This window comes from Lissotriton helveticus, chromosome 1_1 (genome assembly GCF_964261635.1).
Source record: "Lissotriton helveticus chromosome 1_1, aLisHel1.1, whole genome shotgun sequence".
Taxonomy (NCBI): Eukaryota; Metazoa; Chordata; class Amphibia; order Caudata; family Salamandridae; genus Lissotriton; species Lissotriton helveticus.
This window is the reverse complement of record NC_136057.1, coordinates 1804790259-1804801597: the sequence shown is the minus strand read 5'-3', so window position 1 is coordinate 1804801597 and position 11339 is coordinate 1804790259. Positions and strand designations below refer to the sequence as shown.

Below are 11339 nucleotides of genomic sequence, written 5' to 3'. Positions count from 1 at the left end.
CGATGACCTGACTTGTTCTTACTTAAGAGATTCTTCAATGGTGTACACTAAAATAAAACACACCAAAAGAAATGGTCTTAAAAATTATCTTAAAATAAAAGGGAATAGACAAAGAATCCTGTTTCTCAATTCATTGTTTGTTTTTGAACCACTTGTTAACAGAACAGACATTGTACATGTAATGGTTTACACACCTTTGAAAATGTATACATTTGAGACCATATCAATTAAGAAGAAAACATATACAAACCAACAACAATATATCACATTGGTCATTAAACATACAATAAGAATTAATCATGAAACATATAAGGAGAAACAAACAAACTTACATGTCTGTCAGGTTGCTGGGGAAAATCTCAATTTATAATTGTACAGATGAGATCATAAATTTAATCACCTGTAATACACAACTTAATGCACAGGCTATACCCTTAAAGATAGCCCTTGGACACGTTCATAAGTACGCCAACGCGTTTCGACCTTCAAGGTGGGAATGAGGAAGCTGGCAGGGAGTCCTACGGTCGGCCAGGGACAGTGCGAACGTTGAAACCTAGGCAGGAATTAACACGAGAGTGGAGAACTCCCCCCCCCCAACAAGAATCCATCACTCTAAGTTCATCTGGGATGCCTGGAAAACATATCGGATCACAAAGGCTAATTCCGGAGATAATTCTTCTGGTTAGGAGAATTCCTAAACTACTATAAGATAAGAGAGAGGACCATTATATATAAATAAATAAAAAAAATATATATATATATATATATATATATATATATATATATTACACAACTCCCGTCTCTTAATTCCAAAGAAACATTTCAAAAGAGTGCACTTCTGAGCCATATAGCGTTTTCAAAGCGAAAGATAAATTTATTCAAGCCGTTACAGCGAAAGTTGACAAACGCGTTTCAGCGTTACCGCCTTCGTCAGAGTCAACTAAATCTTTACTCAACAGTGTTTAAATAAACAGTTAATTCATTTCATTGACCTAGAAACTGTTTGTGCGAGTAAACAAAAAATAAAAAGTGGACTTATTCTCATCGGCCATCTTGGAATGGTGTATACCTTCACATTTAAAGCAATCAATCAATGCATTATATACAGACATTACGTCCTATATTTAACGCGCTATTATTTAACATTATAATTTCATGTTTCTTATGCGCTAATCATGCAATTATGTGCTTACCATTTTTAACACATTTGCACATCGAAATACATTTTCAATTCATCGGCCGATTGTTCATAATTGAGCCCTGAATGGGCTACCTTATATATAGCTGATCTAAAACATTAATACATTCTCAATTAATGAGCATATTTTGGGAAATTGGACAATTCCTACACTTTTAGTTGGTCCTAATGTGAGTCTACAGAAGGAAGTTTGGACATTTTGTTTCTTTCCCGAAATGGTTTGTATTATGGGCTCTAACCTGCATGAATACACATTTCTTCCTCATTATTAAGTCCCTTTGGTAATTTCGTTTGTAAAGTAATAATTTACCTGGACTCTAATGTGCGGATTTTCCTTACATTATCTCCTCCTCTCTCTGACTTGGTAATCTGATCTAAACAAAAGAATTTTAGGAGGCTGCTGTTACTGCCATGTTGGTCCTCAAAGTGGCGAGCTACCGGGTAGTTATGGTCCTTGTTACTTATCGCCCGTAAGTGTTCTAGGATTCTTTTTTTAGTTGGTTTTATCATACTCCCCAGGTATTTTTTATCACATGGGCAGGTCAAGCAATATACGGTGTAATCAGAATTACAACTCAATAGTTTAGTGATTGGCACCTTTGCTTTTTTTCCTGGAACCTAATATTCTTTCACTTTGTGACTAAACCTGCAGGCCTTGCATGTCATGCAGGGAAAAAATCCGGTCACAATTGAGGATTTTTTCTTTCTCTGTTGATAGTGTCTGTTTACCAGATGATACTTTAAGGAGTTACCTCTCCTGTATGTAATTAGGGGATAATCTGGTAACATGTTCCCTATCACATTGTCAGATTTAATGACCTTCCAATTTTTATTGAGGATACTGTGGATTTCTGAGGATTTCTCTGTGTAGTTGGTTATTAGTCTCACATTCTTATCTTCCTTCCTAACCTTATCTGTTAGTAGAAGACTCCTTTCTGTATTTTTACATCTTGTTTCTGCTCTTTGGATCAGGCCTGTGCTGTAACCTCTTTGCCGAAATCAGTTTTTAGCCTGAGAAATTGCTATGTTGTAATCTGATGTGGTGGAACAATTGCGTTTCATTCTTAGGAACTCGCCTACAGGAATTTTGCTTACAACTCTTTTAGGGTGACAGCTTCCTGCGTGCAGGATGGTGTTACCTGCTGTCACCTTCCTATGTAGTGCGGTTTGTATCCTGTTGTTGTGAATGTATACTCTCAGGTCAAGGTAGATTACTTCCTTTTGGCTGATAATACCTGTGAACCTTAGGTTTAGCTCATTATGATTCAAAGCATCAACGAATTGCTCAGCTTCGCTCCTTGGACAGCGCCACAAGATGAAAAGATCATCAATGTATCGCATCCAAAGAGCAATGTTCTCCATCCACCTCTCATTGGTACCCGCCCAGGCCACGTGCTTCTCCCACCAAGCAACGAAAAGATTCGCGTAACTGAGGGCGAAGCACGTGCCCATTGTGCTCCCCTGTTTTTGTACCTACAATTGCCCTGCAAATATAAAGATGTTGTTATACAAACAACATTTCGCAAGTTCCAATAGCTTTTCGTTATGTTTCCGAAATTTCAAAGGTCTTGTATCTAAAAAAGATTTCATAGCAAGGAGTCATTTCTCATGATCAATTGATGTATAAAGACTTGTTATGTCTAATGTTATTAAAAGCATATCCGATTCCAAAGTTATTCCTTCAATTAGGCATAGGAAGTCTTTGGTGTCACTTTAATATGAGTTTACATCTTTCACCATAGGTTGGATGAAGTGATCAATGTAGATTGAGGTGTTTTCTAGTAAACTGTTCTTAGATGAAACGATGGGTCTGCCGGGAGGTCACACTTTGCTTTTGTGTATTTTGGGCAAGTGATAAAATGTTGCTATTTCAGGATATTCACATTTCAGGAAACACCAGTCCTCCTGATCCAGTGTCCCCTTATCTCTCCATTTGTTGATTAATATTTCAAAATCTGAGATGCTTTCCTGGAATCTCTGTTTGCTAATTGGTAAAATAATGTCCTTTTTTATTCAACTGTGACAAGGCCTCATCTTCATACTGTGTTTTGTTCACAACCACCACGTTCCCTCCTTTATCACTTGGTTTGATGATCACAGTGTCATCTTCTTTTAGTGTATTTATTGCTTCCCATAGCTCTTTAGATAGATTTCTCTGTGTTTCCTTGAATTTCTTCGTTTGCAAGTGTTTCAGACCTTAAATGATTAGTTATTGAAAAGTATCAATTGCATCATAGGGTGTCCTTGGGATTATTTTAGATTTTTTCTTCAGATTGCTTTTGCACGTTCGTTGACTGATGCCTGATTCCTCCAACATTTGTGTAGTATTGATTGCAAAAGATCCTTCTTCCCCAGTTATTTCATTGAGAAGTTGAATAGTTTCGAAATCTGATCCTCTTAGTTCGTCAAACTGTTCTCCCTGTTCTAACGATGTTTGAACTTGTCGTGGGTGGAGTACATGTAACTTCATCAATTCGACCTTCCGGATAAATAAACAAAGGTCAATTCTCATTTGTTTGTAATCAAAGTTTGGGGTTGGACAGAAAGTTAGACCCAATTTTAGAACACTTAACTCAGTCTCAATTCGGGCTCTGTCTGATAGATTCATCACTGTTTGGGTCGTTTCATTCATTTCCATTGACCCCCTCGTTTGCTGCGCGTCACTACAGGAGTTGATCTTCCTGTTACGGGTTTTCTTACTCCTCCTCGTTTTCCTCTTCCTTCTGGGGGGTGAGTGCGTGGTGCTGTGATGTCATCAGTGATCTCATGAGTGATGTCACTGACCATGTCATGAGTGATGTAATATGTGACGTCATCAGCAGTGCATTGCGGGCGCGCGAGTTATAGTTAGATGAACTAATTATAACGGGGGGAATTTCATTGGTTTTGTAGGAGTGAAATGTCAAGCTAACTATAACATGTGTGAAACCTATGTTTTTTTTCAGTGAATTTGCAAGGTTTTTTAAATGCTAATTCCTAACTCTAACGTGTGTGAAACCTATGGTTTTTTCAGTGAATTTCCAAGGTTTTGTAAATGCTAATTCCTAACTATAACATGGCTGAAACCTATATATTTTTCAGTGAATTTCTTTTTTTTTCTTCCTTTTTTTTCCCCCCACTACCAGAAATTATGCAGTCGAGTATCCCGCATTTGGGGACATCGCAGGGGTCAGCACATCCGAAGTGCAATGGATGAGCCTCACCCTGGGAGAACCACCTTCGTGATCATGGTGTCTCCCCTGCCAGGTAAGTTTCTAAGGTTTTTTAAATGATAATTGTTAAATGTATTAATATTTTAATTTGTTTCTTTTTAAACTTTTTTTCTTAATTTTTATAATAAATATTTACATTTTCTATTTTTTATTAATATTTTACATTTTAATGTAAACTAAAAACAAAAACAAATACCCTAACATTTTTTATATTTAAAAAAATATATATATAAAAATGAAATTCTACATAATTCCTTTTTATTTTTTTTATTTTTGGATAATCGCACCGTACGTGTATGGTAATCGTACTGTCTTTTGTACTGTAAGTCGTACTCAGCGTGCATGCGCACATACGTCACAAATACGTATTGACATCACACGGCGCATCAGCGCTTCCGTGTGATGTCATTTGCGTTCTTACGACGCACCGTGCGCATACCCCACAAAATTTTCATAATGTTTAAAACAATACATCTATGTATTTATTGTAAAGTTTAAATGTAGACATTATCTGAGATAATCAAGAAAATAGTTTATTTTAACTTTTAATAAGCGTATATTACTTTTCAAAGCAAATACGCACCGTAAGAGTACGCACAGTCATATGACTTTAAAAGAAGAGGTTTCATTGGTTCATAATACTTCCTACTCCAATTGTTGAAAGACCCCTACCATTTTGATCATTCTACTTGGACTTTCTGAGGAGCAGGATCTTTTCTTTGGTGGTGAAGTCCTGTAGAACTGTTTTTCATTAATATGGCTGGTCGGTCTCCAACACCCTCAGACCACTCATCTGATGAAAATACTTTTTTACCTAAGCCTCCTCAGAAGAAGAAAAAGGAAGCCTTCATCTGGAAATTTTTTACCTTTCCGGAGGATCAAAAGAAGGTGAATGCACCAAAGGTCACCTGCAAGCTATGCAGTGTGACACTCTCTCGAGGTGACCCTACAAAAAAATACTCGTTCGGTACTGCGAGAATGGATAGGCACGTGAAGAACTTGCATCCAGTGAACTATGTGAAGGAGGCAACACGCAGCCTGCAGGATAATCCACCACCTGCAGTGGCGAGCACCTCAAGTGCATCACCACCACCTGGAAGCACTGCAAGTCCTGTAATTGTTCCCCGGTTTGTAGAGATAAAGTTCCTCTGCAAGCATTGCAATGAATTGCTTTGCTACGGAGAACAGTCAGTGGGCCTGATTGTTAAAAGGCAGGAGCAGCACCAATGCCCCAAGAAGTAAATAAAAAAAAAAATGTGTTCCAGGTCCACAGTTTTTTGTTTTCAAAAGTTCAATTTTTCTGATTTTTGTTTAAAAAAAAAAAAAAGAAAATGATGAAAAAACTACAAAAAAATATAAAACAACAAATAAAAAAAAACAGTTCTTTTTATAACTACCTCTACTGGTCAAAAAAAAGAACTATATTTCTATGTTAGTCTGTAAAAGTTTGTCAGAAAGAATGTGTAGTTCATAAATGAATGAATGAATATGAAAGTGCAAAACTATAAGGATGTGCTACAGCATAAATCTATAAGGTGTTTACCTATAGTATACTGTTGTACCTCCGAAGCACTTGAACGTGACATATGCATATAAATATGTTACAAGTCTATGCTTCAATTTGCACTATTGGTGAAACTGCCTGGATGAATGTTCATGTATTAAGGGCGGTTTTACAACCCCCTTTTGCCTCTTTTACACCACCGTTGCATCACATTTGTGATGCAGCGGTGGTGCAAAAGATGTACCATGATGTATGCTATTCACAATCTGACGTAATTAGAAGTTGCATCACATTGTAAAGCCATGCGCCAACAGGAGGCTTTCCTGCGTAGATGGGGGGTATTCTGGCGCAAGAACACCTCCTAAAAGTGACTAAGTGAAATTTATAAGGTTTCAATTAGTCACTTTTGGGCTTATAATGCGTCAAGACCCTGCACCTGTTTGAAGCAGGTGTAAGGATTGACACAGCATTTTGAGCATAGGGCCCAAAGAGCATTGCTGGAGCTGCATTGTGCTTGTAATGCAAGTCAAGCAATGCACCATCTTCACAGCACAGATACATCACATATCTTTGCCACTTTTGCCCCATAGTGCACCACATTGCAAATATGGTGCATCCATGATGGTGATGTCACAGTGCACAATAACTCTCATATCTCTGGGGATCTACCAGTTATTCAACATATTCAAATTAGTGTTTTAATGTAGTGAATGCCTTACTACACAATGATCAATGAGTCACTAGAAAAGTATACCAAGAGTAAGAGAGTGTTTGGTGGAAGTGAAAAGATAGAAACTGCAAAATTAAACATAAAAAAGGCAAATTTGCAGGTGCATAGAATAATGTATGCACAGTCTGTAGGGGTTTGAAGCACTCTATGCCCTTAGGCCCACTTTGCATCATGAGTACTTGACTACTCACATAGGCCTCATTTATGACATTTTGCCATGGGAAAGTGCAGCAGGCCTTCCTGCTATGCTTCAACTGCTTTCCAGCCTTCTGATCCAAAACCACTGATATCATTTGCACCGTCCACCAGTGCTGATCCCTCAGCCCAATGCTATTCAACATCTTCATGGCCACCCTCACACAAGTAGCCCGCCATCTCAACCACAATATCATCTCTTACGTCGACGACACCCAGCTCATCCTCTACCTCACCAAGGAGCCACATACCATAAAAAACAACCTCCACAACCTAATTAAGGACGTCACCATGTTGATAAAGAGCAGCTCTCTAAATATGAACTCGCACAACATGAAGATACTCATCCTCAGACCCACCCCCTAAGCTTCAGATGACTCCTGCTGGCCAACTACACTGTGAACAGTACCAACACCTACTGACCATGTACACAACCTACGATTCATCCTCAACTCCTCCCTGTATATGTGTAAACAAGTCTACAGCATTTCCTAATACTGCTATAACACCCTCCACATTCTGCACATAATTTACAAGTACATCCTAAAGAAAAAAAGAAGAAATAGACTACTATTCTGTGGCAACACACTCTACACAATAATTCCAGCCAAACAACTATAACGACAACAACCAATCCAAAGTACCTCCACCTGACTGATCTTCAAAGTCCCCTGCTACAGACATATCACCCACGACATGATACACCTACACTGCCTCAACATCAACAAGAGTATTACCTTCATGCTCCTCACCCTTACTTACAAAATACTCTACAACACCAGACTAATCTACCTTAACAGCAGTAATCCTGAAAGGCCAAATTTTGATCTTAAAATTTTGGCTTTAAAAATATTAGGTATGAATTTGGTAACTCTTTAGGCAAACGTTGCTTAAATAGTAATTGAGTATCATTACAATCTATCCAACCTTTCAGACATTTTAAATAAACAGTGTAATGTCCAGATGATGTAGAAGGTCCATCATGAAAAATAATTGAAACAGCTACAAAAGTTCTTCCTGATATTGAAACTTGACCAGCTACAAAAATTTTAATTAAAGTTTCCAATTTTCTTCCATCACCTCTATAACGTTGCAGCATTAAAATAACATACTGTCCATATCTTTGTATAAATAATGTTGATGACATTTCTGATTTACATTGGCTACACTCCATGTTTTGACTTGCTCCTCTAACTAGATTGTTAAAGGACACTGATTCACAGTCTGGTAAAGTCAAATATATGAATCTTTCACTGTCTATGTTAGTGTTACATGTAAACAAACATTTTTTGACACTCATGTTGCCATTTATAAGAAAGGCCAAAAAGATTTTCAATATCTATACCTTCATCTTGCAGTACACCAAGCATAAACATAAAAAAGTCCTGACAATCTTGTTGAAAAATCTGCGTAAATTGAGAAGAACCAGAACACATGTCCAAAACAGTTAGAATATCAGAAACACTTTGTATTTTACTTTTATCACTACTACATTTCTCACAAACAGAATACAACAATGAGCAGAATCTTTCGTCCCGATTTTCAAACATTTGCTGTTGCAAACTTTCAAGAAATAAAACAACATTAACTACTACATTAGCATAACAGTTGGCACCACAACTATTTTCAAACCGATAACCAACATTCTCTTCAACACTGTCCTTTTTCTTTTTGCTTGCAGGCGCAACTTCATCTTATTTTTTTTCTTTCTCTAAAGTTTCACTAAAGATATTCTCAAATCGTCTTTTTCTACCTACCACACGCTTTTCAAATACTAGATATTGACCTAAATTGGGAGCATATTTTCTTCTTAATCTATTATACTCTTTCACACAATTTGCATCTGCACTAACCTTTGTCTCATCAAAATCAATCAAGTACAATCCAGATAAAGTTCTGACTCTGGACAAAGCAACATATGCCATACCCTCTTTAAAAAATGGTACTTCCGATATTCACTAAAGCACTATCTACACTTTTGTTTGTTTGTTTATTTCTTTAGCATAGTTATTTAAAACCATTGCTATAGAAATCCGTATTAGCACAATTATCACATAAAAAAAGACGAAACTGGAGAGATACACTGTCATTTTTCAAAAGGAAAGATCTGTACATTTAAAAACAGTCTTATTACTACCAATGTTAAGTTGCTTTTAAAATACAAGAATAAAAAGATTAAGACAGGAGGTGCTAAACCAGCGGACAAAAAAAGTCAGTAATACGTTTTTGGATGGGAGGGGCAGGAAGCGCCGGAGCCGGGGAGGGTAATAAGAAGTTAGCCAAGAGTCTCACAAACTTTCCGACCCTGGCAAGCGCTTGAATGTCTGTAGAGGTAAAACACAGAGATGTAGCCTCCCAGCATGACCTGGTGCCCCATTTTAAAAATAAAGGTTTTAATAAATGCCTTCTGGGGGCATACATGGCAGGGCAACAACACAGAAGGTGCGGCCATGATTCTTTATGGTATGAGCACAGTCTGCAGCCCCCCCCCCTCCTTTAAAGGGGCCCATCTGTGAAAGGCCGTAGAGCACAGGCCTAAAAGGCGCAAAAACATTATATTTATCCGTGCAACTGCGTTCAGATTGGCCAATAGGTAAAGTTGCGGTACCCCAGGCTGGTATGAAACATTCAGAGGAAGCAATACAGTTGGAGTATTCAAAGCCTTTAGGTCCATCCGATGGGAGATTAGTTTCACCTGCTTGTTGATGACTTTTTTCCACACTGAGTATGGAATTGTGTCTGAAGTTAGCAGGGAGCTGTCAATCTCTAATGATTTGATGGCCTTTGTAATCTGACGATTCCACGGATTTCCAGGGATGGTAAAGATCTCTTTTAGGCAGAATTTTAGGGTGGTATCTGCTGCTTTTAGTGACCTTATAAAATATTTCAAAGTGTCTGCCTCACAGTAGATGGATTGCCTTTGTAGGCCCAACTCCAGACGTAGTCTTGCCCTCTGACTGAATTTCGGGAGACGGAAGATTTTTTTGTAAATGGAAACTTGGGCGTGGTCAAGACTGGCAGAGCATGCACCGGGAAAGGCCTGATGCCCATAGTTTATTGCGGGGAGTAATGTGGCTTTGATCACTTTCAAGATCGGTTCTGCTGAAGGGCTGCTCAGAGACTGATTGAGTCGAGTCAGGGAGTATGATATTGCACCTGCTCTCTTTTTCATAGCTGCTAAATGAGCTGTTGATCTTGAAGTCTCGCAGAACCATACTCCCAAGTAGTTATATTTTGCTGTTGAGTTGATCGTTACAGGCCCAATGTGCCACCTTACACTTCTCTTGTTCTTGCATCTGCCGAATATCATCACCTTGGTCTGTTCTTCATTGATTTTTAGTGCGTTGGCCATATTATATATATGAAGCTTACTTAATGCTCGTTGAAGCCCCGTTTTTGTGTGGTCCATTATGACAATATCGTCTGCATATTGTAAAATATGCAGATCCCATTTTGCAGGACCCAGCTTTGGCGGAAGTAGATTGCTTTTCTTCAGATATGTTCCCAAGTCGGCAGTATAAAGATTAAACAAAAGCGGGGCGAGAACGCAGCCCTGCTTCAAACCGTCTCCGGTGGCAATTTTTCTGGAGACTGTCTTAGGGCCAATTTTAATTCGCACCCAGGTGTTCTTGTGCAGAGAGATAAAGGCTCCTAGCAGGTTCTGTGGAATCCCCCATTTATCCAGTTTCCTCCATAGAGTGTCACGAGACACTTTGTCGAAGGCTGCACTGTAGTCGATGAAGCAGCAATATAGTGGAAGGTGGTTTTTTTGTGCCGACTGATGACTCAAAAAAGCAAGTGTTGTAATATTATCTATGGTGCACTATCTACACTTAAACCTTGAGATTTATGAATGGTCACCGCATATGCCAAACAAATAGGAAACTGTTTTCTCCGTACATACAAATCGTTTACAAGCAAGAACCAAGATGAACAACAACTACATTGTTGTATTTCAGAAATTAATTCAAATTTGATTTTCAAAAATTCAATCCCATCTCTATTTACATAATTAACAAAAACAAAAATTTACCCATTGCTCCATTTACTAAACCTTTTTCCACATTCAAATTACGCCGTACAATTACCCTACAGTTTACACTTGCATATAAATTCTTTTCTAAACCAGCAGTTTTACTTATCGATTTCTCTAAAGAATCCAATTTTCTCTTCAACTTTACAGTCAAAATAATAGTGATTCCTTCATGTTCTATTTTATCAATAGCTTCCAATTTTATAATTTCCTCATTTTCCAACTTTAACATTTCTTCATTGAATATACAACATTCACCTAGTGTTGGCATTAAGCAGATTACAGATTGCTTATCTGCAATTCTCATGTAGATTTTCTCTGGCACAATATTATCATTTGGAAACAAATTCAAAAGTAATCGTCTCTGTAAAGCTTCTTTGCCATGTTCAGTCATTTTTCCAATTCGTATATCTTGAAGAATAGTTCCATATTCAGCATCATTTCCTGTCGCATATTTGTAATAAGCT

General features: G+C 37.9%; 1 pseudogene; it reads right to left on the bottom strand.

Annotated features, from left to right (window-relative positions):
* Positions 1-4276: 4276 nt before the first annotated feature.
* On the bottom strand, positions 4277-4452 carry LOC144780004 (U1 spliceosomal RNA; annotated as a pseudogene).
* Between the last annotated feature and the right edge of the window lie 6887 nt (positions 4453-11339).